The following is a 26851-nucleotide window of genomic DNA, read 5'->3' as shown; positions in this document are numbered from 1 at the left end:
AAAAAAAAACGTGTACAAAATGAACTAAAAAAATATATGTGTTTTCCACAAAAAAAGTTGATGATTTTGTATGGAGATTACAACGTCCGGGCTGCTTCTTCTTTGGGGTCAGCAACCTCCCAGCAAATTATATTGGAGAAACAAGAGAAAAAGCGCCCGATCCATGTGTAAAATCTGATAACAAAATTTTAATAAAAAATCACAAGACAAATGCACACTCACAATTTGTCAATGCAAAATAAGCATTGTAAACCCATGCGCCAACAAGTAGCTGCTCGCCGAATGTTTACTTCAGTACATCAGACCTCACTGCTACCGGTGCATCACAGTCAGATGTCCCTCCGGAAATTCAGGTATACAGTCTGTTGTTCCAGCATTAGATGCTGTGTGTGGCTCAGGGAACGTCCTCCCTCTCCTGGCAGCAGACGCACGAGCTATTCCACCAAACGTAGCTCCTTGAAACCACGTGCCCTACGCGTTTCTTCCGATTGACGGATTTCATCAGGGGATAACGTGCATTCTAATTGGGCTACTATTTAAAGGAGTTTCCATCCAATTGAAAAATTCAAGTAAAATACGCCCAATATTGCCCTAAATTGGGTCATCTGTGCTAACCATATTGAGTTGTAATTGAACTACTTTGTACATATTAACTAATAACTATATAAAACATAATGATGTACAGTAGATAAGATGAAATATAATCAAAATACAGACATACATAGATTTCACACTGCGTAGCAGTGAGGTCTGATGTACTGAAGTAAACATTCGGTGAGCAGCTACTTGTTGGCGCATGGGTTTACCCATACAATGCTTAATTTGCATTGACAAATTGTGAGTGTGCATTTGTCTTGTGATTTTGTATTAAAATTTTGTTATCAGATTTCACACATGGATCGGGCGCTTTTTCTCTTGTTTCTCCAATAAATAAATAAATAAATAAATAAATATATATATATATATATATATATATATATATATATATTTCAGAATGTTTAGAACCAAACTTGAAAAAATTACTCCATATATGTTTGATGTGGAGACAATATGCTTATATATCAGTCAGTCATTTTTAGCAAGCATAACATAACTCCAGATATGTCCGATGTGGAGATAATATGTATGTATTCCAGTCACTTTTGAGTATACCCCTATCGGTATCACTTTAAGACACTAATTAGCTTTTAACCTATCAATGGATAGCTTAGGGTATATAACCACTAAGAATAATGTCATCAGCACTCCTGAAGAAACCGAGAAAGGTGAAACGCGTAGAGTGAACTTGATAGAGGATCCACAACCACTTCGCCAACCGGAACCCCCCCAATCTAGCTGACGTCATATCCGGATTTGCTGGAACGCAGCCGTGAGACGCACGCCGAGTAGAGGGGAAGCAGAAAGCTGAAATAAACCGGAGGCGAGATCGATTGTGTATCTAAATGCCTAATAACATCCTATATCATGTGAGTGTATTGTAATATACTTACCATTGTAATACAGTTTTATCCAGTTCGCACTATGTTTGGTTCTCTGTGTTTAACCACTTAAGGGATTCATCTATACATCACTGCTGAAGTTGATTCCTCTTAACTGAAGAGGCACATCTTAAAGATACCGTTACGAACATTGATCTATCCTCACTTTTGTGAGTATATTATCCATAGACCTTGAGAAGACACCTATATCTGTTACATAACAATATTGCATATTAGATATATTTTTTGTTTCCACATGTTTGCGCTTCCCATCAACCACTACTTCTTCATACTCACCTGGGATTGAGAGAGCAATCCTGCACTGGGTCGCAGCAGCATCCAAAGAACTCGTTTGTATCACCACATTTATATTTAATTTGGTTTTGAAATGTTAATACTGTGTTAACACGTGTTTTTAATTTATAAATAGAGCACCACTATTGATATCTATTTCCTGCACTTATAAAGGAGGTGTGGCCTGTTCCCTGGTCAGTTATCTATGCGCCTTTATAAATAAATAAAAATGAACAAAATAATAGACAGGCAAAAAATAAAAACAAACAAGGGAGTGGGAAGTAGGCTGATATAAATATGTTGGTTTGTTAAAGACCTCTGTATGTAAATGTCCTATTTTCTTAAGCCGGAAACAGCTGGGATGGAGTTGCTCAGTGAGTAGAGGCACGGAATCTGTAAACAATGACAGAGTGTGAAGCAGGGGAACCTGGTTCAAATCCTGATGTCAACTTCTTGTGACTTTGGGTAAGTCCCTTTATCTCCCTATACCTCAAGCACCAAAAAAAAAAAATAGATTGTAAGTTCTTTGGGGAATCATGCCTGGAAACAAAATCCATAGTGTTGCGTACACTTTCAGCGCAATACAGGAAAAAAAAACATTATGTTCCAAAGCAGTTAAATAGATTGGGAGATTTGTGGTACATCCTTAGTAGCTGATGGAATTATGTCTTATAAAACCTCCCTCACAGATCTTGCATCAGCCGAGGCCTGGAGATCTAACCTACAATGCTTATTGAAGGTATGCAATGAAAACCACGTGAGAACCTTATATAGAGGTCTTGTGCGGAGGTCTGTGCTTTCTCCGCTCAAGATGTTGCCATAGCATTTGTTGAATTTACCCTACTTGATTGTGGTGGAGCCTTCACTACAGAAATATAAGGTTGTTGATGACTGTTGTGATCCATCTTGAAATAGATGCGGCTGAGGCCGTTTGTTCTTTTCCTAGATCCCAGAAAAAAAGACAAACAGCCTTGAGGTCTTCCTAAACTCAGCTGTTCTCTGGATATAGGGTGTCAATTCTCAAACTACATCCAGATTATGTAATTTTCTCTTTTCTTTAGAAGGGCGGGGGCAAAAATAAGGGATCACAATATCGTGATTCATACGGTTTAGATAGTGAGTGGTAAAACGGATAGGTCACACAAAAGGTTCAAAGGCCACCAAAGTGAAAGCCTCCAAGACCAAATTCAGATCCCATTAAAAGGTATGGAAGCCTTTAAAGAAAAAGAAAAAAAAACAGCAAGCTAGATACTAAACAGTGCCCTCATTAAATGATGGTGATACCAAACAATTGATTAATACCCTGTTACGCCGGTGCTGCCCGCAGACCAGACCCGTCCCCTGTGCTGAGGTGGGACGTAGGGATACACGCACCCGCAGCAAAGGGAGCGCGTCCGGAGTGTGGTGTTAGTGTTGCCAGGCCAGGTATGGTAAGGAAGACAATACTTGCCGGTACCGGTAGTAGAGGAGGAGTAGTTATTGCCGTTGCCAAGATCAGGGATAGGAGAGTTGCGGATGATCAAAGGTATAAGCCGTGTTACAGGGATGCCAGAAGTCACGAAGTCCAAGTAGAGCCGAAGTCGAGAGCCAGAGGGGGTAGTCGTCCAATCCGCGTCAATACCTGAGGAATCACTGAGAGAGTAGTCAAATGCTTCCATACAGAGACTATGTCGAGCGACGAGTGATGGGAAGCACAGGCATAATAAAGCTGGGCAAGCCAATGGGAAAAGGGGGCAGGCCTGGAGGACTGCAAGGAGTCTTCCCTGATAAGAGGGAGGTGTTGCAGCCCAGCTGAGTGTAATCCTTGATTTGCATGGAACTGTGTGATGCTTGGGGGCGACGCCTCACTGCAGGAGCAGTGATTAAAAGTGCTCTGTTAGGCGTGTGCTCTGTAAGCTGGGAATGCATGCACATAACGTCTGGGGCTGGCGTGCGTGTAGGTGAGTGTGCAGGAGGGCGTGGGCGCGCCCAGCGCTGAGCAGAGGAATCGCCGAGGGGAGTGATCCCGCGACGGCGGCAGGGGCGAGGAGCCGTGGAGGCCGGTAAGGCAGGATTGTTTTGTGTGTCCAGGGACTCCCTGCGGAGAGGGAGTGCTCTGTGTGGGAAGTGAGGAGAACGCCGATTCCTGACAGTACCCCCCTCTTCAGGAACGGCCTCAGGACGGTCCAAGAACGGTTTCTCTGGAAACTTCTTCCTGAAGGACTTAAGAAGGGCCGGGGCATGAATGTCCTTTGAAGGTACCCAGGATCTCTCTTCAGGGCCAAAGCCCTTCCACTGCACCAAGAACTGGAGCTGAACCCTGGATAGGCGAGAATCCAAAAGAGAGTGAACTTCGTATTCCTCGTTATTTTGTACAGTAATGGGATCCGGTTTACGAGTCTGATCCGGAAAGAAGTGACTGGAGATGAATGGTTTTAAGAGGGACACATGAAAGATATTGGGAATCTTCATACTGGGTGGTAGTTGGAGACGGAATGCTACAGGATTGATTTGTTCACAAATAGGGAAGGGTCCCAGGAACTTAGGTGCCAGTTTAGGAGATGGTACCTTGAGGTGGATATTCCTAGAGGAGAGCCATACCAAATCCCCTGGTTTGTAACTGGGCGCCGAACGACGACGACGATCGGCCTGTAGTTTCGATCTGCGGGAGGAGTTGAGAAGGGTAGACTGAATCCTGGACCATGCGGTTTGGAGGGAAGAAATGCGTTCATCTACGGCTGGTACTCCAGAAGGAATGTTGGGGATGGGAAGACAGGGAGGGTGGAACCCATAATTTATAAAGAAGGGTGACTCCCGGGTGGACTCGTTTTTTGCAGAATTGACGGCATACTCTGCCCAAGAGAGGAGTTGAGCCCAATCATCCTGGAAATCGGATATAAAACATCTCAGGTACTTCTCCAGGGATTGATTGATTCTCTCCGTTTGTCCATTGGACTGAGGATGATAGGCGGAAGAGAAGGAAGAAGAGATGCCCAATCTCTTTGTGAAAGCTCTCCAAAATTTGGATACGAACTGAGAACCTCTGTCAGAAACAATGGACGAAGGGATCCCATGAATCCGGAAAATCTGCTCCGTAAAGATATCAGCAAGGGCGGGGGAGGTGGGTAATTCTTTAAGTGGAATGAAATGGGACATCTTCGAGAACCTGTCCACGACCACCAAGATAGTGTTCATTCCTCTGGACCTGGGCAACTCCACGATGAAGTCCATAGAAATGTGGGACCAGGGGCAGTCGGGAACTGGAAGGGGTAACAGAAAACCCTGAGGCTTTTGACGGAGAGTCTTGCTTTGAGCGCATGTGGGGCATGCGCGGGTAAACTCCAGAATATCTTGAGACATCCTTGGCCACCAGAAATTCCGACGAATGAGATCAGTAGTCTTCTTAAAACATGGATGACCTGCAGATTTAGAGGAGTGACCCCAAGACAGGACCTCTGGAACAAATTTGGATGGTACAAAGAGTTTGTTGTCGGGAACGACCAAGTCCTTGGGAATGCGTCTCTGGGAGTGCAAAATCTTGTCAAGATTCTTGAAAGTAGACGTGGCGAGAATCCTCTCATGTGGAAGGATGGTCTCCAACGATTCCTCTGGCCTCTCTTCAGAAGAATGTATACGGGAGAGTGTGTCTGCCTTTACGTTCTTGGTCCCGGGAATATAGGACAGGTGAAAATCGAATCGAGAAAAAAAAAAAGAGCCCAACGAGCCTGTCGTGGACCAAGGCGTCGAGCGTTCTCTATGTAAAGAAGGTTCTTGTGGTCCGTGAGAATAGTAAACTGCTCTTTTGACCCCTCCAGCAGGTGTCTCCATTCTTGAAGAGCCATCTTCACGGCCAGAAGTTCCCTGTTACCCACGTCATAGTTCCTCTCGGCAGACGAGAATTTCTTGGAAAAATATGCACAGGGATGTAACTTATCTTGGGGCGTGGGTCTCTGGGAAAGAACGGCACCAGCGCCGCAATCAGAAGCGTCGACCTCCAGGACGAAGGGTAGTTCGATGTTGGGATGACGGAGAATAGGTGCGGATATAAAGGCTTCCTTGAGTGTCTCGAAGGCGGAGATGGCCTCGGGTGACCAAGCAGAAGGATCAGCTCCTTTTTTGGTGAGCGCAGTGAGGGGTGCCACAATGGTGGAAAAACTCCGTATAAACTTACGATAGTAATTAGCGAACCCTAAAAAACGTTGTATGGCCTTGAGAGATTTGGGTCTTGGCCATTCAGTGACTGCTTGAAGTTTACCGGAGTCCATCATAAACCCCTCATCGGAAATGATATACCCCAGGAACGGAGTAGAGGTCGTATGAAAGGTGCACTTCTCCAGTTTGGCGTACAAATGGTGTTCACGGAGACGGGAAAGGACGTAGGAGGTGTGGCGTATATGGTCCTGGAGATCTTTGGAAAAAATCAGGATATCATCCAAGTATACAATAACAAAAATATTGAGTACCATACGAAAGACGTATTTGATGAAATCCTGGAAGACAGCGGGAGCATTACATAAGCCGAAAGGCATTACTAGATATTCGTAGTGTCCACTATGCGTGTTGAAGGCCGTCTTCCATTCATCCCCCTTCCTGATGCGCACCAGGTTATAGGCACCACGTAGATCCAACTTGGAAAAAATCTTGGCCCCCTGTAATTTATCGAACAGTTCGGTAATAAGGGGAAGGGGGTAACGATTTTTAATTGTGATGTGGTTTAAACCCCTGTAGTCGATGCAAGGCCTCAACGACCCGTCCTTTTCTTGACGAAGAAAAACCCAGCCCCTGCTGGGGAATTGGAGTGACGAATAAAGCATTTCTTGAGATTCTCCTGGATATATTCATCCATAGCGTGAGATTCTGGTAACGACAAGGGGTAGGTCTTGGACTTGGGTAGGGAGTAACCTGGAACTAGATCGATCGGACAATCGTAAGTCCTGTGTGGCAGCAAGAGGTCTGACTGTACCTTATTGAAAACGTCCCGGAATTGATGGTAAACGGAAGGTAGAATAACTTCGGGAACAGAGGTATTGGCCAGCAGTTGATGAGTCTCGCCTGACCTCGGCCTCCAGGAAATGGGGGCAGAGGAAGTCCAGTCAATGAGAGGATTGTTAAGCTGTAGCCAAGGAAGACCAAGGGTGATGGGTATCCCAGGAACGTGAATGGCATCGAGAACTAAGATCTCCTTGTGCAGATGTGAGGACAGAAGCAAGGGAGCCGTCTCTAAGGAGATGTGGGCCGGGGTAAGAGGACGTCCATCGATACCGACGAGTGCGATGGGAACCTTCTTTCTCACGAGTGGTATGCGGTTTAACCTGGCGAATTCAAGATCCACAAAGTTTCCTCCAGCTCCTGAGTCAATGAAAGCGGCGGTAGAAGTCTTGAACTTATCGCCTGAAAGGAAGACTGGAAATTTAAGTTTCTTAGGAAGTTCACCTTTAGAAAGGGGACGTGGAGACATTACACCCAGAGAGAGCCCCTCTGTACTCACTGGGTGTTCCCGTCCCGGACGCAGTGGACACTCCCGAACCAGATGTTCCATGGATCCGCAGTAGAAACACAATCCCCCGGCGTGACGGAACTGCCGTATCGGTGTGCGGATGCGTTGTACCCCCAATTGCATTGGCTCTGGCAACTCCAGTGCAGGAGTGTTGCTGGGAGTACTGGAGAACGGAACTTGAAAGTTATGGACGCGAGTGCGCTGACGCTCTGAGCGGCGTACCTGGATACGTTGATCCACTCGGACAGCCATATCAATGAGGACCTCCAATTGATCCGGCCTGGATTGGCGAGAGAGTTCATCCTTGATGGGATCTGCCAGGCCTTGCCAGAACACGGAGACGAGAGCCTCTTGTCCCCAGTTAGTCTCGGCTGCTAGAGTCCGGAATTCCACAGCATACTGCGTCACCATTCGCCGTCCCTGAGTGATCTGGAGGAGAGAAACAGATGCCATCTCCCGACGAGCGGAAGAATCGAATACTTGTTGAAACTCGGCTTTAAATGCCGGGTAATCTTGGGTAAGGTCAGAACGTCGCTCCCAAACCGGGGAAGCCCAAGCCAGGGCGCTGCCAGTGAGGTTATAAATGTAGGCTACCTTCTTGCGATCAGTATTGTAGAGATGGGGAGCCATTTCAAACTGCACCTCACACTGGTTTAGGAAACCCCTACAATCGTGCGGTTCACCTGCATAAGGCTTGGGGGGAGGAATCCTTACATCTGAGCTGTTCACTGCGCTTGCGGAGTGGGGGCTTACATCTGGCGGGGTCGCGGTCGGTACCCTGTCTGAGAGTACTGCGACCTGGCGTGTAAGTGTCACAATTTGATCCGCCATGGCCTGGTTATGCTGAAGCAGATTAGAGAGAAACTGTTGTAGTTCGGTCTGGTCTGCGTCTTGTGGGCTCGACATAATGTTACGCCGGTGCTGCCCGCAGACCAGACCCGTCCCCTGTGCTGAGGTGGGACGTAGGGATACACGCACCCGCAGCAAAGGGAGCGCGTCCGTAGTGTGGTGTTAGTGTTGCCAGGCCAGGTATAGTAATGAAGACAATACTTGCCGGTACCGGTAGTAGAGGAGGAGTAGTTATTGCCGTTTCCAAGATCAGGGATAGGAGAGTTGCGGATGATCAAAGGTATAAGCCATGTTACAGGGATGCCAGAAGTCACGAAGTCCAAGTAGAGCCGAAGTCGAGAGCCAGAGGGGGTAGTCGTCCAATCCGCGTCAATACCCGAGGAATCACTGAGAGAGTAGTCAAATGCTTCCATACAGAGACTATGTCGAGCGACGAGTGATGGGAAGCACAGGCATAATAAAGCTGGGCAGGCCAATGGGAAAAGGGGGCAGGCCTGGAGGACTGCAAGGAGTCTTCCCTGATAGGAGGGAGGTGTTACAGCCCAGCTGAGTGTAATCCTTGATTTGCATGGAACTGTGTGATGCTTGGGGGCGACGCCTCACTGCAGGAGCAGTGATTAAAAGTGCTCTGTTAGGCGTGTGCTCTGTAAGCTGGGAATGCATGCACATAACGTCTGGGGCTGACGTGCGTGTAGGTGTGTGTGCAGGAGTGCGTGGGCGCGCCCGGCGCTGAGCAGAGGAATCGCCGAGGGGAGTGATCCCGCGACGGCGGCAGGGGCGAGGAGCCGTGGAGGCCGGTAAGGCAGGATTGTTTTGTGTGTCCAGGAACTCCCTGCGGAGAGGGAGTGCTCTGTGTGGGAAGCGAGGAGAACGCCGATTCCTGACATACCCATAGTGTCTTAAGAGAAAATCCTAGTTTGTTTAGAACCCCTAACACAATCACTATGTGTAGATGGTTCTCTTGGGCGCAGTGGGTCAGTCCAGAAATTATATGTAAAAAAAGAGAAGAAACAGGAGGGGAACACAAATAGTGTAATAAATTCAAACAATTGAAATTCTTCTTGTAGTTCTATAACTATTGAACTCACACTTTGCTCCTCTTATGGGTCTTTATATCTTGTCAGCTGTCAATCAGGTCGCTCCTTTAACCTCTCCTCTGGGCTGACCCCCTGCGCCCAAGAGAACCATCTATCGCCCACCTACCTCTACTCATCCCCCCTCTGTCTTTCTCTCTCACTTTGAATCCTGGCTCTCTTTGTCACTCTCCTCAGACTCCCCTGTTCTTCTCCTTTGGGACTTCAACTGCCACATTGATGGCCCCTCTCTTCCTTGGGCCTCCCGCTTTCTCTCTCTAACCTCTTCTTTTGGCCTTCAACAGTGGACTGCAGCCAACACCCACAAGGATGGCCACTACCTAGACCTGGTTTTCACTAAAAACTTCTCACCGATTTTTCAATTTCTCCTTTTCCTCTCTCTGACCATCACCTCATCTCATTTTCTCTCTCTCGCTTCTCCACCTCTCCATCTCCATCTACCCCTCGTTTCTGCAGAAACCTGTGCTATATTAACCTACCAGCTTTTGATTCCACTTTACGCTCCTCCTTCTCCTCTCTCAGTTCTGCTTCAGACCCTAACAACCTAGTCAGAAACTACAACTCTGCCTTATCCTCCTCTCTTGATCTACATGCCCTGCTTTCTCTCTGACGTCCTCGCCCTTCCAACCCCAGACCCTGGCTAAATTCCCACACACGTATGCTGCATTCCTCCACTCGCTCCTCTGAACGCCTCTGAAGGAAATCTCATACGCTCGCAGACTTCCTTCACTACAAATTTATGCTGTCTTGTTTCAACTCTGCCCTCTCTCAGGTTAAACAAACCTACTTTTCATCACTAATCAACACACACAAGTCTAACCCACGCCGACTCTTTTCTGTCTTTGACTCTCTACTCAGACCACCCTCGGCTGCCTCCTCTTCTTCCTCCATCTCACCTCAGGGCTTTGCTGACTTTTTAAAGGAAAAGGTGGAATCCATACGTCAGAACATCCCATCTGTTGCCTCCTCCCATCCCACACCGCTTCCTAACTCTCCTCCTGCCTTTCTTGACTCTTTTCCTGCTATCTCGGAGGAGGATGTGTCACTGCTGATCTCCTCTTCTCCCTCTACCACCTGCCCATTCCTTCCCATCTACTTAAAACTCTTGCTCCTTCTATAATTCCTATGCTCACACATATTTTTAACTCTTCCCTCTACTCTGGCACCTTTCCATCCTCCTTCAAGCATGCAACCGTTATATCATTACTCAAAAACAGCAAGCTTGACCCTACCTGTCTTTCTAACTATCAACATGTCTCCCTCCTGCCTTTTGCCTCCAAACTCCTTGAACGTCTTGTTTTCTCTCGCTTGCTCCACTTTCTCAACACCCATTCTTCTCCTAGACCCTCTACAATCTGGCTTGCGCACTTCTCACTCTACTGAAACAGCCCTCAATAAAATAACCGCCGACCTCTATGCTGCCAAAGACAGAGGTCATTACTCTGCTCATATTACTCGATCTCTCTGCAGCATTTGACACCGTGGACCACCCTCTTCTCCTCCACATTCTCCATACTCTTGGTATTCGTAACAAAGCTCTATCCTGGATCTCCTCTTACCTCTCCCACCGTACTTTCAGTGTCTCTTTTGCTAATACCTCCTCCTTTATTGATCTCTCTGTGGGGGTACCCCAGGAGAGTCCTGGGACCCCTTCTCTTTTCACACTCTCTCTAGGTGACCTAATCACATCTTTTGGGTTTAAATATCACCTCTACGCTGACAACACACAAATTTACCTTTCAACCCCTGACCTTACACCTGCTATACAGACCAAAGAATCTGAATGTCTCTCTAGAATATCATCCTGGATGGCCACCTACCGACTGAAACTTAACATGGCAAAAACAGAGCTCCTTATACTTCCTCCTTCCACATTACTGTTGGAACTACGATCATTCACCCAGTAGCCCAAGCACGCTGCCTAGGGGTCACACTCGATTCCTCTCTCACATTCAAAACGTTTCTAAAACTTGTCGCTTTTTCCTCCGCAATATCACAAAGATATGCCCTTTCCTCTGTTACTCGACTGCTAAAACTCTGACTCAGGCCCTCATTCTCTCAAGTCTCGATTACTGCAACCTCCTGCTGTCTGGCCTTCCTGACTCTCACCTGTCTCCCCTACAATCTAAACACATAAGGAGACAAAGAGTTCTCCTAAAAAGATCCCCATTCACTGCACAACAGAGCTGAAGATAATGACCAGGGTTCAAATACCCACTAGTAGTGTGTAACAGGGGAGTAATCCCTGTTCAAGTAATGTGCCTTTAATCTAGCAGTGTGGTGGTTAACTGCTAGTAGTCAATTAATAAACACCACCTGCCTGATCTAGATTGCTTACAAAAGCCTGTCTGTTGAGACAGGAAGTGACTCCTTAGCTCACTTGTGAGCTGACCTTTGGAGACAGAGCAGGGGTTCTTGAGTCTCCCAGGAGAGACTGACCAAGAGAACACAGATCTTCTGGAGCTGACCATGTCTTGAGCTCTGTCAGAAGACACAGCAGAGCTGATTTCAAGACACAGGGAAAACTACTAAACCTGAAGTTGACACACCCTGAGGGAAGGGAGCTGAACCAGGAACTGAGAAGATTTTCCCTCTAAGAAACAGATAAGACTTTCATTATTAAGAGACTTCTTATATCTGCTTATTTCATGCTATGTGTTTGGGGCTGGGAGAAATGCTTGACTAAGGGAGATGTGAATTAATTGCATAGTGTTTCACTAGAAATACTCCCAATTGAATAAAAGCTTTGTTCCCCCCCCCCCCCCCCTGTGTTTGGATGGATTTCCTGATGAAAAGGAAAAGGCACAATAAAGCTTTATTATAATTTCACCTTATAAAAATCTCCAATTGTGTACCTCTGTGAACGTCCGTCTACATATGGTGTCCGAAGTGAGATGAGAGGTGTCTTTGTAGTTAAAAAGGACCGGAGATTTTTATGTGAAATTTTTTTTATTATGCTTTTTTGCCTACAAACAGTCTGAGCAACTTAGAAAAAAAAACTCATGCAGCAGAGATCAGAGTTAAAGAGACACCAAAGAAATAGTCCACTGCAAAGAATGATTTTTTTTTCTGCAAGTAAAAAAGTCTGCCTATATATATCTTGGGAGCAAAACAGACACCCAAAAGTGTGACGTGTGAATGCCATAATACCCAAAGATGAGACTGAAAATTACTGAACTCAGGCAGAAAACCAAATTCTGTTGCTGAAGCGGAGGGATTGCACCTAGCAAGTAAATGGTGTAAAGCAAACAGAAGTTTTTACCTAGCAACCACACATTCAGCATACCTAATGAGAGATTACACCTAGCAAGTAAATGGTGTAAAGCAAATAGACTATTTTTTACCTAGCAACTGCACATCTTGTATACCTGATAAGAGAAAATGCATGCACAGTACTGCTGATATTGAAAAAAAAAATTACCCAAGAAAGAAAAGTCTACAGAGATGCCTGAGAGCTACGACCTCTACAAGCAAAATATGCCAATCTGTAGGACTACCACAATTGGGGGTTCTAGCAAATACAGTGGCAACAGCTGCAATAGCGCCTCCTGAGGTCAGGAAGAAAATTACACCTGTACATCATTCCTGTAATGAACCCTACCCCACGGAAGAGTGGCCCTTCCAGTCCAATAAAGAGGAAGACATCTCTTACGGGGAACCCGAACCGAGTCACACCCACAAAACACCCCAAGAATGGTGGGGGTGCCTGAACTCGGCACGAACAGAAAAGACCGCTCCCTTTGATGACGAATATGATCAGCAGGAGACAGAGCGGGAGCAGTGGATCACCGAATATTTCCGTCAGCTATTACAGTTGCAAGAAAAGCCGGGTGGATCCAGTGACGCTGCTAAAATTTCAAATGAAGATGGAGACCCCAATATCCCTGAAGGGACGGTGTCATCCAAATCAAAAAGGCGGAAAAAGAAAAGCGGTTCTTCACTTACCGTGGAAGGAACAGACACGTCCGCAGATCCTGTGGAGGAAAAGGGGGACCGAGTTGCCCTGCAGCCTAGAGAAAATGGAGAATTCGTCCCGCGGTTAACCGAATATCCAGAGGGTCCAAGGCAGAAATCATGTACCCCAAAGAAGTGTCTGTCCGGTGCCAACAGTGAGGAACCCTCAACCAGTCATCCCAGGGAAGTGGAGCCGGAACCAGTGAGTGACGATCCCTTGACCAACCCTGAAGATGCTCTGAAAAATGCCAGGCATGACTGTGATATGCTCTGTGAACAATTGAAACAAAAGGAAGATGGTTACACAGAGCTAGAGAAAAATAACGTGAAGCTACAGGAATGTGCGCTCGCAATGTACTCTGCAGCCAGGACAGAATTGGACGATCTCAACACTTAGCTAGATACTGCAAAGGCTACTATTTCCACCATGGAAGAAAAGCAGAGCCAATCTGATAAATTGGTGGCTACGCTAAAGCGGAAGTATGAGGAGACACTGAAGCAGATGACAGTCTTCCAGCAAGAGGTTCACACTCTTCGCATAGAGCTGAATGCCTCACAACAGGAGGTCAACAGTGTCCGGATAGAGGTGGACATATCTCAGAAAGAGGTTCCGACACTCCACAGAGCACTGGATGCCTCACATCATGAGACAAACAGCTGCCGCACAGACCTGGAGGTTTCCAGAAAGGAACGACACAGTCTCACTGAGGAGCTGGACATTGCTAAAGAAACTATTGCCAATCTTAATACAAATCTCCAAGTCTCCCAGAAGGCGCTTCAGAAACAACCCTCAACCTAGAGAAGGATGTCTCACACCAGGAGACTGTCAGTCTCAAAGCAGATGTGCGTAAATGGAAGGAGGACTGCAAAGAGGCCCTGAATAGTACAGAGACTGAAAAAGGAGAACATTTAAGATTACAAAGAAAAAACGTAAAACTCAAAGTAGAAAATTTTAATTTGACAAACGACGTCAAGGAAAAAAATGAAAAGCTGCACGAGCTTAAAGAAATAAATAGACTTTTGGAAGGTGAGAAGTTTGAAGCAGAGCACCGACTGCAGAACCAACTGCAAGGTCTGCGTACGCACCTCGAGAAGGCAGAGGCGAAGCAGCGAACTCTGCAGGAAAAAAATCTGCAGGCTGTTAAAGAAATTCAAGTGCTGCAGGAACGTCCGATGACCCAGTATGTCCCCGCAAAGCAGCATGAGAAACTGAAGGCTACCCTGAGCATCACCAAAGCAACGCTAAAAGCCAAGCTTAGAACCCAGGTGACGCGGCACAACAGGGAGCACAAGAAGGTCCAGAAACTGAAACAAGTAACTGTGGCCCAAGCTAAGAAGTTCATAGTGCTTCACAATGCAATAAAAATGTGGAAGCAAGCTCAGAGAAAGCAAAGCATGCAGATAAATTCCCTGAGAAGAGACTTGCAAGACGCAATCAAAAAACAGGGATCTCTCGCGGATGAGATTACAGTCCTACAAGGACAAGTATTGACCCTGACTAAGCGTCAGTATCCCACAGCCTCAAAAACCCATGAAGACAAGGGTACAGTGAGAGCTGGGAATACCGCTCATCTGAAAGACAAGGTTGCAAAATTTGAACCACCTAAACAAGCACTAGCAAAACCTTCAGCCACCCAGCAGGCAACAAAAGAAGGTACACTGCTGAATTAAAACCAGAAGAATCCTTAGCTGATGAAGCTGAAAAGATGGGACATTCTCTGGAAGTGGGTGTGGAATTGCAACTTAATCTAAAAGGGGCTGAACTAGCAACCCCATTGAGTGGGAAAAGGGCAGAGAGACAGCTTCAAGAGCGGAAAACTCAAAGGGCTGTTTTTAAACGCTCTGCAACTGCTGCCATACAGTATGCCTACAATAAGACGAGCACCCGACACGAGGGAAATCTCATGACCGCGCACGTAGAAAAAAGACTATACTTGGAAAAAGTCCTCTTCGAGCGACTGAGGGGTGCTGATCTCAAGCACCTTCAGGAGGAGACACGAATAAACTGGAGAAAGGGCTCCAATCCCAGCAGGACTGAGGGTTCTCTTTCTCCATCCACTCTCATTCAAGTCACAGAGATATCTAGAATGAGAGTGGAAGGATGGGCTTTGGCCGTGGCAAGCCCGAGCTTCCCACAAACAGGGGAGGTATGTAACAGGGGAGTAATCCCTGTTCAAGTAATGTGCCTTTAATCTAGCAGTGTGGTGGTTAACTGCTGGTAGTCAATTAATAAACACCACCTGCCTGATCTAGATTGCTTACAAAAGCCTGTCTGTTGAGACAGGAAGTAACTCCTTAGCTCACTTATGAGCTGACCTTTGGAGACAGAGCAGGGGTTCTTGAGTCTCCTAGGAGAGACTGACCAAGAGAACACAGATCTCTGGAGCTGATCATGTCTTTAGCTCTGTCAGAAGATACAGCAGAGCTGATTTCAAGACACAGGGAAAACTACTAAACCTGAAGCTGACACACCCTGAGGGAATGGAGCTGAACCAGGAACTGAGAAGATTTTCCCTCCAAGAAACAGATAAGACTTTCATTATTAAGAGACTTCTTATATCTGCTTATTCCATGCTATGTGTTTGGGGCTGGGAGAAATGCTTGACTAAGGGAGATGTGAATTAATTGCAGTGTTTCACTAGAAATACTCCCAAGTGAATAGAAGCTTTGTTTCCCCCCCCCCTGTGTTTGGATGGATTTCCTGATGAAAAGGAAAAGGCACAATAAAGCCTTATTATAATTTCACCTTATAAAAGTCTCCAATTGTGTACCTCTGTGAACGTCCGTCTACATAGTGTAATAGAATTAGCTATAAAGGGTACAATTAAGTAACCGCTCCCAGCACTGTGGGAGGACAGTTACCACTAAAAGCTAGTACGCAAAAATAATAAATGCTTTAATAATCAACAAAAATCGGCGCAATAACACTTACTCAAAACTACCATAAAAACAATTAAAACACATATAAGGGGTGATATAGGGTTCAGGGATGTCCAAAATCCAAAATAATGCAATATACATCCCCTAACCAGATGTTCCGATCGTTATTGTGAGACAAAGTAGGTGAATAGAGGTAAATTAGCACATAATAATTATCCCTCTTGTCTCAGGGTGGGGTGCTGGTATGAATGAGACCGATAAATGAGTGCTGTGAATCACTTCATAGTTGATGACAATCGTAATACACACAGCATAAGGTGCAGTGCACCAAGTGTAAAAATACAGCTAATGCAATATGCAAATCGGTATCTGATGTCCTATGCAGTATATCCCATAATAGGCACTAGCGCAACACAGCCAAACAGGGTGCAGTGCATTAAATATAAGCAAATAACCTGCACAGTTAAAACCCAGCTATTCCCACCCCATCAGAAATGATCAGGAACGATCTCACCCTTGAATCCTCCTCCACGACGTTAACGCGATGACGTCATGCCGACGTACATTTCACGCATAAGGGGCTGGCGCTTTCTCAAGGTGGGAGGTGCTAGACAGAGCAGCGCTGCCCTCTTATATACCCACATGCTGTGCGGTTCTTAAAGGTACCACTACCATACAGTAATGTAATGGTAGATAGCTCAGATAAACGAATAGTTAAATAAAGAAAGAAAACGGGGAATAATGAAACTGTGTCCTAAATCACTGGTTTGTCCTAGGCTCATAGTATATACATTAAGCTCTTCATCCTCTGTAGTATAGCTGTCTATCTAGTTACAATAATGCATATAATTAGCAGTGAAGTCCCAACAAACAGGTAAGTTGGAACAAGAATCACCAAACTATGGCATTCAATGAGGGCCAACATATATACACATATAGACCTTAATAGATGTATAAATCTTAATCAAGAACCACATAGTGGGCACATGTATAGATGTTAATATATAGCGTACATCAATGTGTATTAGTGTAGGAATGATCTAACCTGAGCTGTCCGCCCGTTAGGTATAAACGAACATCTTAAACTATATACCGGGAACACCCCAAGATGAAAGTTAAAAATAACATATGCCCCAAAAAATGTGGTATTGGTAACATGTTATATGAATGAAGTATATACACTGGCGACACACTTTATTCGAGCTCGGCTAGTCCCACGAATTCGGGTATACCCGGGTGTATTGAGGTTTGTGACTGTTTTCTGCCCGAGTGCATTGAGGTATTTTCCAAGCAGGGATTGAAGCATTTTATTCCCGCTGGCTGCAATACTGCACAGTATATATATATATATATATATACTGCATTACAATTCATGAATTTATGCCATCTGGTAGACACGCGAAGCATTGCAGCCTATTAAATCCTAATCATTATCATTTAACAGATCAGCCGCCCGTCAGCCAGGCATGAACCCAGGCTGGGAAGGCATACGCAACGGGGCTTGTCAGAGGTGAGGAGCGGCGCATTCCAGGTATCTGCCAGGTACATACTGGGTATTTGCTCGAATAAAGTGTGTCGGTGCAGTATGTAGCCCTCATTTAGACCCATAGGACTCAATGTTTGCAATGTGTAAATCCATTTATATTCGGTCTGCAATAGGATCTTGTTCCAGTCTCCCTTACGTTGACCCCAGGGAGTATGTTCAATACCAATAAAGACCAGTAGATCACTATTCCCCTGATGTTCGTTAATCACATGACGTGCCAATGGTGTATCCTTAGAGTTTCTTATGGATCCAAGATGTTCAAGAATCCTCGTTTTAAAATGTCTAAAGGTCTTACCCACATATAATTTACCACAGGAGCAGATAATTAAATAAATAACTCCCTCAGTGGTAGTTTATGTAGTCTTTAATCTTGAAAACGAGTGTTTTTGTGGAATCAATGAACTCAGTTGTTTTGGGCACACACCTACAGGCCTTACATCGACCGCAGGCATACGAACCTTTTTTTCATTTATTTAACTATTCCTTTATCTGAGCTATCTACCATTACATTACTGTATGGTAGTGGTACCTTTAAGAACCGCACAGCATGCGGGTATATAAGAGGGCAGCGCTGCTCTGTCTAGCACCTCCCACCTTGAGAAAGCACCAGCCCCTTATGCGCAAAACGTACGTCGGCATAACGTCATCGCGTTGACGTCGTGGAGGAGTCAAGGGTGAGATCGTTCCTGATCATTTCTGATGGGGTGGGAATAGCTGGGTTTTAGCTGTGCAGGTTATTTGCTTATATTTAATGCACTGCACCCTGTTTGGCTGTGTTGCGCTAGTGCCTATTATGGGATATACTGCATAGGACATCAGATACCGATTTGCATATTGATTAGCTGTATTTTTACACTTGGTGCACTGCACCTTATGCTGTGTGTATTGCGATTGTCATCAACTATGAAGTGATTCACAGCACTCATTTATCGGTCTCATTAATACCAGCACCCCACCCTGAGACAAGAGGGATAATTATTATGTGCTAATTTACCTCTATTCACCTACTTTGTCTCACAATAACGATCGGAACATCTGGTTAGGGGATGTATATTGCATTATCTTGGATTTATCCTTAGACATCCCTGAACCCTATATCACCCCTTATATGTGTTTTAATTGTTTTTAATGGTAGTTTTGAGTAAGTGTTATTGCGCCGATTTTTGTTGATTATTAAAGCATTTATTATTTTTGCCTACTGGCTTTTAGTGGTAACTACAGTGCTGGGAGCGGTTACTTAATTGTACCCTTTATAGCCAATTCTATTACACTACTAGTGGGTATTTGAACCCTGATCATTATCTTCAGCTCTGTTGTGCAGTGAATGGGGATCTTTTTAGGAAAACGCTTTGATTACGTTTGTCATCATTATCCCCTTTGCACCAGCTGGAATTATAATTCCCATGAATGTACTTAATATTGCGGTGAGCAGTATCTCACAAGTTGTATAAATATTCCCTACAATCTATCTTAAACGCTGCTGCCAGAATCACTCCACTCTTCCCTAAATCTGTCTCCGCGTCGCCCCTCCTGAAATCCCTCTCCTGGCTTCCGAACAAATCCCGCATCTGACACTCAATTCTCCTCCTCACTTTTAAAAAGCTTTACACTCTTCTGCCCCTCCTTACATCTCAGCCTTAATTTCTCGCTATGCACCATCCCGACTCTTGCGCTCTTCTCAAGGATGTCTTCTTCCCCCGTTTGTATCTAAAGCCCTCTCCCGCCTTAAACCTTTCTTTCTCACTGACTGCCCCGCACCTCTGGAATGCCCTTCCCCTCAATACCCGACTAGCACCCTCTCTATCCACCTTTAAGACCCACCTTAAGACATATTTGCTTAAAGAAGCATATGAATAGCACTGTGGATAATCCTGGACACGATACATAAAGCTTGGCCCCCTGCAGACGCACTTACCAGAATGCCCTCCTACTGTCTCTATACGTTCCACTACCTACCAATTAGATTGTAAGCTCCTCGGAGCAAGGACTCCTCTTCCTTAATGTTACTTTTATGTCTGAAGCACTTATTCCCATGACCTGTTATTTATATTATTTGTTATTTATATGATTACAACATGTATCACTACTGTGAAGCGCTATGTACATTTATGGCGCTATATAAATAAAGACATACAATAGAATACACACATGAAAGCCTTTAGCTACAGTTTGATTCAGAAGGTTTCCCTGATTAATTATAGCAATCATAGGATCGAGAGCAATTTCCCCATTAACATGAGCATCCAATGTGGACACGAACCATCTGTGATACAGGTCTGATCCGTTTTTGAAACCCCAATTGTAGAAACTGCAAGATCTGTGGAATTGTCACATGGAGAGAAGTAATATCCCGATTGTTGCACCACAAACAATATCATCCATATTCTGTAACATAGTGAAGATTACGTTTCCTGGAGTGAGGGTATGAATCTCCTGGTCTGAATGAAAGTCACAACGCTCTCAAAGATTTCTGCTCAGTCTCCACGCCGACCATTGAAGGAAACCCGGCTTGGGATGGAGAATAGGCCCTTACGTTAGCAGGGCGGAAAGTGGCCAGTCTGGGCCAATGTGGTGCTATAAGTACAGCATTCGTCTTGTATCTCCGGATTTTGCTTATCACCACCTGGAGTAAAAGAATCGAGGAAACACAAATATGAGAATAAATGTCCATTTGACCGATATGGTGTCCCAGACCTTGACTTAGGAACCATTTCTGCTTGACAATCTATAGCCGTGAATACCTCTGATAGAACTCCCATTCTCCTGGTAGAACAGTTTGCCCGCTTTTACATTTTTGTCTCCCGAAATGTAGGTCGCTGAGAGATGTGGAACTACCTGCTTTGTAAACAGCAAAATCCTTAAGATCTGAAAACTTTTATACTTTAGAAGCCCCATTGTCTGTTGGCTATGGCTGTGACATTGTCCTACAAAACCATCAGCAGAAAGTCCTTCAAGGTTGGACTAATTCTCTGGATAGCTTAACACAATGTGCATATCTCCGTGATATTTATGGGTAAATTAGCATCTGTGGGTAACCACTGGCCCTGGACTCAAAAAAAACAGTGGGACACAAACTACATGTAACTAAGAAAATAACACTGGGGAAAGACCAATAGATGGAAAATTCACTACATTGAACAACAAGAGTAACAGACAATGCAGGACATATAAAACAAGTGACAATTTATGGTGTATTTAAAAAAAAAAAAAAAGATGCAATGGGTAAACGTGACATCGCGCTGGCGTTCAAGGGTAGTAAAATGAAATCCTACTTACAAGAAGCAGGGTAATAAAGTGCATATATTGCAACAGCAGGGCTCGATGTGGTGCAAACAGTAATTGCTCTCAGAGGGGATACCTTAGCTCCGATGGTAATGGAATTGATCCGCATGGCTCCTGTTGGGCAAACGGTGGTGAAGTACACCCAGAGCCGAAGGCTGAATGAGCAGACAGCAGAAGCATGACTTTTCCTGATAGGAGTCACTAGCGCATCCCCACCTCCGGGGTAAAGCGACAAATTGGAGACCCAGATTCTCACCGTTCTGGATAATGTGGCCATGGCAGTCAACTGTTTCAAAGTTGTTCTCAGAGTGGTATACTGCTTCCATTACACACCTTCAATACGTCGCTCCATAGGTGTCAGGGATTGATCTTCAGCTGGAGAGGATCCCAGTGGCAGGAACAGCAGGTAGCGTGGTCATAAAAAGTCTGGACTGATGTTTATTACTTGTAGCTGAAAATCTCACACAATACAAGTAGAAGCAGGGGCTGGGACAATCCCTGACACAACAGGTACTGCTTTTCTTTATTTATTCACATGCCGACTGGGGCCTGCCCCATAGAGGGCTGTACTTTGTGTGCGGCACAGACACACAGTCGCGGCTACCGGGTACAAAGCCTTAGGCCTGTAATATAGAGCGTGCTGGTGCGAGCATGGCGTTGCGCATGCATGTGGCGCACGTGTTTTGTTTATATGTTGAAAGCGGTGGCGTGCGCTGCTAAGGGCCGTGGCTATAGACATCACAGCGATAGCCGCGCTGCGATTGGCTTGGCAGCGTCACGTGATGCTGCAGCAGCACGAAAATATAAATTTTCATATATTTGCTGTGATCTGCCGCGCCACTGCTCACTGCCGTGCACGGCTGAAGTATAGAAAGCCAGGTTTGGAAACAGCCAATACTAATTGACGCACACGCGCGCTCTATATTACAGGCCTTAGACTGAACAAATGTCTTGCTTACCCGGCTCACCAGTTAAATAGCCTGTATCTTAATGTAGAGGCTATTTACCCAGCGAGCAGGTATATAAAGAACAAACAGATCACCAAAATAAACAAAAGAACTGAGCAACAGATAATAAGGGAACATCCTTTATTGCAGCCTTAGGCCGAGCTCACACTGCCTGCTATGGCCGCACGCTTCAATGCGCGCCTCCGCCGCACGCTCCTGCAGCCCAGCGATCTCTAGTCAAGCTGCAGGAGTTGGGTCGCGGCAGGGGGCATGAAAAAAATTCACCTTCAGACTGGGGGGAGTGCAGCGGGGACCGGAGGGGGGTGGGTGCGCCAGCAGCCCTCAGCAAACAGTAGGCTGGTTAGAAGTAGGGGGAAAATGGCGAGCAGAAATGCAGATTATAAGGTGCCCTTTTAAAGCCATAATGCTCTGCAATAACTTTTTATTTATGTTTTCTCCCCCGGTCCCCCCCGTTCCTCTGTCCACCACGTCCCTTCGGTTTCACTGCCGAGTCTCAATTTCAGCAGCCAATCAATTTAAACGTCTGGACATTGATTGGCTGCTGAAACTGACATAACGTTGCTGCAGCCAGGAATCGCTGATTGAAAAGACTCCCGCGACTGCAGCAGCGCCGACGCCGCACTTTGCAGCCAATGGTATTTTCAATACTGAACACTACCATTGTCCACCAGGCATCTGAGACGAACGCGCGCACGTCGTGTAGCGTGCTGTGTGAGCGGGGCCTTAGGTTAAGCCCACAGCCTCAGGAGCTCAGTGGTGCTGCAATCCTAAAACAACACATTGATGTAGCTTCAAGATGTAATAAAATCTAAGCTATGAAAGAAGAAGTTTGAATTGTATAACAAAAATACAGTATTACCCTATCTGTGTGAGAGGGGCCAGTAATGCATGGTGTTGCAATGGGTTGCAGCCACCCCCCTCCAGAGCCCAAGGGGGTTAGGTGAAAAGAGTGGAAAACTAGAAGAGGGATTTAAAAAACAAACAAAAAAAAAAACACTTGATTAGAGTAGGTGTAGCAGAGAAAGATGGACTAGCAGCTGACAAAAAGAGGGTAAGAAAATACTCAAAAAAGGAGCAGAGTCGGTTTGCAGTGAAAGGATCACAAGGGAGGGACATGAGCAGTGTGAGGGGATGAGTCAGGAGTGACAGGGGACAGGAGCAGGGTGTGAGGGGAATGAGAGTCAGGACTGACAGGGGACAGGAGCATGGTGTGAGGGGAATGAGTGTCAGGAGTGACAGGGGACATGAGCATGGTGTGAGGGGAATGAGAGTCAGGAGTGACAGGGGACAGGAGCATGGTGTGAGGGGAATGAGAGTCAGGAGTGACAGGGGACAGGAGCAGGATGTGAAGGGAATGAGAGTCAGGAGTGACAGGGGACAGGAGCATGGTGTGAGGGGAATGAGTGTCAGGAGTGACAGGGGACAGGAGCATGGTGTGAGGGGAATGAGTGTCAGGAGTGACAGGGGACAGGAGCATGGTGTGAGGGGAGAGTCAGGAGTGACAGGGGACAGGAGCATGGTGTGAGGGGAGAGTCAGGAGTGACAGGGGACAGGAGCAGGGTGTGAGGGGAATGAGAGTCAGAGGAGTGACAGGGGACAGGAGCATGGTGTGAGGGGAATGAGTGTCAGGAGTGACAGGGGACAGGAGCATGGTGTGAGGGGAATGAGAGTCAGGAGTGACAGGGGACAGGAGCATGGTGTGAGGGGAATGAGAGTCAGGAGTGACAGGGGACAGGAGCAGGATGTGAAGGGAATGAGAGTCAGGAGTGACAGGGGACAGGAGCAGGGTGTGAGGGGATGAGTCATGAGTGACAGGGGACAGGAGCATGGTGTGAGGGGAATGAGTGTCAGGAGTGACAGGGGACAGGAGCATGGTGTGAGGGGAGAGTCAGGAGTGACAGGGGACAGGAGCAGGGTGTGAGGGGATGAGTCAGGAGTGACAGGGGACAGTAGCAGAGTGTGAGGGGAATGAGAGTCAGGAGTGACAGGGGACAGGAGCAGGATGTGAAGGGAATGAGAGTCAGGAGTGACGGGACAGGAGCAGGATGTGAAGAGAATGAGAGTCAGGAGTGACAGGGGACAGCAGCAGGGTGTGAGGGGAATGAGAGTCAGAGGAGTGACAGGGGACAGCAGCAGGATGTGAAGGGAATGAGAGTCAGGAGTGACAGGGGACAGGGGACAGGAGCAGGATATGAGGGGAATGAGAGTCAGGAGTGACAGGGGACAGCAGCAGGGTGTGAGGGGAATGAGAGTCAGGAATGACAGGAGCAGGGTGTGAAGGGAATGAGAGTCAGGAGTGACAGGGGACAGGAGCAGGGTGTGAGGGGAATGAGAGTCAGAGGAGTGACAGGGGACAGGAGCATGGTGTGAGGGGAATGAGTGTCAGGAGTGACAGGGGACAGGAGCATGGTGTGAGGGGAATGAGAGTCAGGAGTGACAGGGGACAGGAGCATGGTGTGAGGGGAATGAGAGTCAGGAGTGACAGGGGACAGGAGCAGGATGTGAAGGGAATGAGAGTCAGGAGTGACAGGGGACAGGAGCAGGGTGTGAGGGGATGAGTCATGAGTGACAGGGGACAGGAGCATGGTGTGAGGGGAATGAGTGTCAGGAGTGACAGGGGACAGGAGCATGGTGTGAGGGGAGAGTCAGGAGTGACAGGGGACAGGAGCAGGGTGTGAGGGGATGAGTCAGGAGTGACAGGGGACAGTAGCAGAGTGTGAGGGGAATGAGAGTCAGGAGTGACAGGGGACAGGAGCAGGATGTGAAGGGAATGAGAGTCAGGAGTGACGGGACAGGAGCAGGATGTGAAGAGAATGAGAGTCAGGAGTGACAGGGGACAGCAGCAGGGTGTGAGGGGAATGAGAGTCAGAGGAGTGACAGGGGACAGCAGCAGGATGTGAAGGGAATGAGAGTCAGGAGTGACAGGGGACAGGGGACAGGAGCAGGATATGAGGGGAATGAGAGTCAGGAGTGACAGGGGACAGCAGCAGGGTGTGAGGGGAATGAGAGTCAGGAATGACAGGAGCAGGGTGTGAAGGGAATGAGAGTCAGGAGTGACAGGGGACAGGAGCATGGTGTGAGGGGAGAGTCAGGAGTGACAGGGGACAGGAGCAGGGTGTGAGGGGATGAGTCAGGAGTGACAGGGGACAGGAGCAGGATGTGAAGGGAATGAGAGTCAGGAGTGACGGGACAGGAGCAGGATGTGAAGAGAATGAGAGTCAGGAGTGACAGGGGACAGCAGCAGGGTGTGAGGGGAATGAGAGTCAAAGGAGTGACAGGGGACAGGAGCAGGATGTGAAGGGAATGAGAGTCAGGAGTGACAGGGGACAGGAGCAGGGTGTGAGGGGAATGAGAGTCAGGAGTGACAGGGGACAGGAGCAGGATGTGAAGGGAATGAGAGTCAGGAGTGACAGGGGACAGGAGCAGGGTGTGAGGGGAATGAGAGTCAGGAGTGACAGGGGACAGGAGCAGGATGTGAAGGGAATGAGAGTCAGGAGTGACAGGGGACAGGAGCAGGATGTGAGGGGAATGAGAGTCAGACCAGTGACAGGGGACAGGAGCAGGATGTGAAGGGAATGAGAGTCAGAGGAGTGACAGGGGACAGGAGCAGGGTGTGAGGGGAATGAGAGTCAGGAGTGACAGGGGACAGGAGCAGGATGTGAAGGGAATGAGAGTCAGGAGTGACAGGGGACAGGAGCTGGGTGTGAGGGGAATGAGAGTCAAATGAGTGACAGGGGACAGGAGCAGGATGTGAAGGGAATGAGAGTCAGGAGTGACAGGAGCAGGATGTGAAGGGAATGAGAGTCAGAGGAGTGACAGGGGACAGGAGCAGGATGTGAGGGGAATGAGAGTCAGACCAGTGACAGGGGACAGGAGCAGGGTGTGCGGGGAATGAGAGTCAGGAGTGACAGGAGCAGGATGTGAAGGGAATGAGAGTCAGAGGAGTGACAGGAGCAGGATGTGAGGGGAATGGGAGTCAGGAGTGACAGGGGACAGGAGCAGGATGTGAAGGGAATGAGTGTCAGGAGTGACAGGGGACAGGAGCAGGGTGTGAGGGGAATGAGAGTCAGAGGAGTGACAGGGGACAGGAGCAGGATGTGAGGGGAATGAGAGTCAGGAGTGACAGGGGACAGCAGCAGGGTGTGAGGGGAATGAGAGTCAGGAGTGACAGGGACAGGGTGTGAGGGGAATGAGAGTCAGAGGAGTGACAGGGGACAGGAGCAGGGTGTGAGGGGAATGAGAGTCAGAGGAGTGACAGGGGACAGGAGCAGGGTGTGAGGGGAATGAGAGTCAGAGGAGTGACAGGGGACAGGAGCAGGGTGTGAGGGGAATGAGAGTCAGAGGAGTGACAGGGGACAGGAGCAGGGTGTGAGGGGAATGAGTGTCAGGAGTGACAGAGGACAGGAGCAGGATGTGAGGGGAATGAGAGTCAGAGGAGTGACAGGGGACAGGAGCAGGATGTGAGTGGAATGAGAGTCAGGAGTGACAGGGACAGGGTGTGAGGGGAATGAGAGTCAGAGGAGTGACAGGGGACAGGAGCAGGGTGTGAGGGGAATGAGAGTCAGGAGTGACAGGGGACAGGAGCAGGGTGTGAAGGGAATGAGAGTCAGGAGTGACAGGGGACAGGAGCAGGGTGTGAGGGGAATGAGTCAGGAGTGACAGAGGACAGGAGCAGGGTGTGAGGGGAATGAGAGTCAGGAGTGACAGGGGACAGGAGCAGGGTGTGAGGGGAATGAGTGTCAGGAGTGACAGAGGACAGGAGCAGGATGTGAGGGGAATGAGTCAGAGGAGTGACAGGGGACAGGAGCAGGGTGTGAAGGGAATGAGAGTCAGGAGTGACAGGGGACAGGAGCAGGGTGTGAGGGGAATGAGTGTCAGGAGTGACAGAGGACAGGAGCAGGATGTGAGGGGAATGAGAGTCAGAGGAGTGACAGGGGACAGGAGCAGGGTGTGAGGGGAATGAGTAAGGAGTGACAGGGGATAGATTGATGTGAGAGACGGGCAGTGTGTGGTGATGAGTCAGAAGAGTG

General features: G+C 47.2%; 1 protein-coding gene across 3 annotated transcripts in view; it reads right to left on the bottom strand.

The window, feature by feature from the left end:
• The window catches only part of SLC36A4 (solute carrier family 36 member 4), a 273729-nt gene that overhangs the window by 246358 nt on the left and 520 nt on the right, over nucleotides 1–26851 (bottom strand). The window lies entirely within an intron of this gene.

Source organism: Ascaphus truei, chromosome 3, assembly GCF_040206685.1.
Source record: "Ascaphus truei isolate aAscTru1 chromosome 3, aAscTru1.hap1, whole genome shotgun sequence".
Classification (NCBI taxonomy): Eukaryota; Metazoa; Chordata; class Amphibia; order Anura; family Ascaphidae; genus Ascaphus; species Ascaphus truei.
The sequence above is the reverse complement of the archived record's forward strand: the minus strand, read 5'-3'. Positions and strand labels throughout refer to the sequence as shown.